Source organism: Oncorhynchus mykiss, chromosome 17, assembly GCF_013265735.2.
Source record: "Oncorhynchus mykiss isolate Arlee chromosome 17, USDA_OmykA_1.1, whole genome shotgun sequence".
Taxonomy (NCBI): domain Eukaryota; kingdom Metazoa; phylum Chordata; class Actinopteri; order Salmoniformes; family Salmonidae; genus Oncorhynchus; species Oncorhynchus mykiss.
Genome location: NC_048581.1, coordinates 19,353,704 through 19,357,132, shown reverse-complemented (window position 1 = coordinate 19,357,132; position 3,429 = coordinate 19,353,704).

The following is a 3,429-nucleotide window of genomic DNA, read 5'->3' as shown; positions in this document are numbered from 1 at the left end:
TAATGCACCTTGCCACCAGGCTGGGTGGACGGGACACCACCACTAAACACACCCTGTAACTCTTCTGAAGCTCCACCGAAATACTTCTCTGCAGCTGCCACCACCACATCTATTTTCTGTGATTGACGTTCCATTTCTGCGGTACAGCTGATATGAACGCTAAGAAGCCAACCTTACTGAAACATATATTACTCGTTGGCCTATCCCTCTGTGCTGGCACAAATCTACTACTCACAGGGATCATCTCAGGGTCCCTCACCGTTGACCCATCCTCCTCTACTTTCTTCACTGGCCCAGCATACTGGCCCAGTGAAGAAAGTAGAGGATGCACTACTCTGACTCTGGTCACCTCCACTTGCCACTGTCGCACCGGACACTTCCGATCCCCAGCAACATGGGCAACCCTACAATTGACACACACAAATGTATCTACTGAAACTACACAATCTTTTATCCCATGCCCCCCTGCACACTTCCCACATCTTGGATTCTCCCTCCTACACACTGGATTCTGGACAAAAGCTCTAAAAGGATTACTGATAGAGTATATACCAGTGGAGGCTCCTCAAAGGAGGAAGGGGAGGACCATCCTTTTAGAAAAAACTATACTAAATATATGAACATGTCACCAAATAATTGAATTAAACACACTGTTTTGCAATGAAGGTGTACAGTAGTTAGTTTCCGTCCTCCTCTGAGTACATTGGCTTCAAAACAAAACCTAGGAGGCTCATGGTTCTCACCCCGTTCCATAGACTTACACAGTAATTATGACAATTTACGGAGGACATCCTCCAACCTATCAGAGCTCTTGCAGCATGAACTGACATTTTGTCCACCCAATCAAAGGATCAGAGAATGAATCTAGTACTGGAAGCATAAGCTACAACTAGCTAGCACTGCAGTGCATAAAATGTGGTCAGTAGTTAACTCAAAAAGAGAGAAAGACAATAGTTGAACAGTTTTGAATAAATGCATTTCTTCAAAAATTAAGGATAACCTTGATAGTGAGGGAGAGAGAGAGCTAACTACATTTCATAGTATTTTTTCATATTCACTTACTTAGCTAGCTATCTAGTTTAGTCTACTCAAACACCCGGCTCAAACACAGAGGGACGCTATGTTAGCTAGCTGGCTATGGCTATCAAACACTGGAAGTCCTCAAGGTAAGCTTTTGGTTTTATATATTTATTGCCACCGGGGCCTGCCGGTGTAAATGCTAAACTGCTTGCTGACTGTACACTATACTACATGATTGTAGCGGGTTTATTAATGCATTAGTTCTGTTAGCTATGTTGACTATGACGTTAGATAATATGGTGACAATGATGTAGGCTGTGTGTCGGTTAGCGGTTATGATTTGAAGGTTTGGCTTGGAAAGTTTTTTTCCGCCTGGTCCCAGACAGCTGATGTGTTGTGCACTGAAGTCCACAAGCGAAGGGTAAAGGTGCAAAAGGAGGAAAGTGATCCGAGAAGGAATTACATTAGCTTATCCTCCCCATACCCAATCATTTAGTGGTGTCCTCAGTGTGAGCACACATAGTCACCACTGCCAGCTGACCCACCTTGGAATATCCCGATGAGCTTTATGGGACACTTTGTCATAAGTAACTAATCAGAAAAAATTTATATCTCTCTGTCTCTCTCGCACATGCTCAAGTCTACATATAATAAATAATAGGGTTTTAGAAAACTTTTAAGTGCACTGACAGAATTAAACATACATAGCTCTTAAATAAATTCAGGTTAAAAGCAAAGACCTGTTGGCAACTCCTCTTACACAGTTGTGTAAAGTACTTCAGTAAAAATACATTAATGTACTACTTAAGTAGTATCTGTACTTTACTTTACTATTTATATTTTTGACAACTTTTACTTGATTCCTAAAGAAAATAATGTATTTAATATTTAATCCACACATATTTTCTAATTGATTCTAATTAATTTATTCAAATGAACCCTATTCTAATGAAGGTGGCACAGCGGGCGCTGAAGCTGCCCTCTAGTGGCGAGGGGCTGCACTTCTACCAGTTTGAGGGCGTCCACAGCGCCAAGGCCTTTAAACAGCTGTACAGGAGCAGGATCAACGAGCTGGAGATGGACCAGGAGACCAAGGAGAGGATCATAGCCGAGTCTAACCTGGCCTTCAAGTTCAACATGGAGGTAAGATATTATTGATCAGGGTGGTTTTCATTAACCTCGTTCGACCATTCTGATCTCGCTAGCTTACATTCCGTTTCGCTCCACGCGGTTTATTCAGGATGGTGGATCAGGCTGGGATTTCATGATCTAGTAGTGATCTACCACATATAGTACTGACATATGATAGGTATCCAAACAGCTGTCTTGTGGTTAGCGTAACAGCTGTTTTGAGCTTGAAGAACACTGATATGAAGCCATAACACTTGATAAGTGTAATATAAATGATGTAAAAGGGTTTGGGAACATGGTTTGGCCTTTTAAACATCATACTCATTAAATGTTTGTAGTATTTTGTCGTAAGATGCTGATTTAATGCTGTTGGATACTTACCTGTTCACAGAGCTGGAGGAGGCAGGGAAGAGCATCAAGGAGGTGGTGTTGGACGCAGGGTTCCCAGGACATGGTCGTGGGGACATGGACGGAGACATTAACAAGTGCCCTTACTACGCTGCCAAAATGGGTAAGCTGCCTGCCTGAACTTCTCACACTTTAACATCTCCTTTTTTCTGTGTTTGGCATCAATTAGACATGTCATATGACAACACATTTGGTACTAACAGTAGTAACAGAATGAGGTCACAATGCAATCTTTCACTCAGGATAGTTTCTAGAAATTAGAACATGAATGACTGAATTATTATCCTTCTCTTTCTTCTCCTCTTCCTCCTCTCTTTCTCTAGTGGCCAGTGACAACACTAACTTTGCCTGTCAGTTAGCCATGATGCTGCTGAGACATGCTGTTGGTCAGATGGTTCTGGCCAGCTGGGCGGCTGCTGTCGCCGGATTGGCTGCCTGGTACCTCATGTGATCTGTCACGGACTGATTCAGCCAATCATATGTTTAAAGGGCGGAAGACTCAACCAGGAAATGGTGGACTTCTGGAGGAGGATGGCCAAGCTTTGTCCAGACTAATGAACTTGTTCCCTCCCTCATTCTTTACTTCTCTCACTCCCTTGGTTGCTGTGTTGATACCAGCTGGTTGTTGTAGTAATGATGTTACTGTAACGTTGTGGGGTATGAACCCGTCTTTAATGAATATTTTCACTGCCAACATGCAGATGATCTCCTTAGTAATGTCCTCTTCAGTACTTATCACCTGCACTATTCTGCTTATCAACACTGAATAGTTACATTGTTCAACTTTCATTTATGGCTGTTTGTGTGTATTGAGACTATACTGTACTTGCAGTAACGTGTATTTTAGGCATATACAGTTGAAGTCGGAAG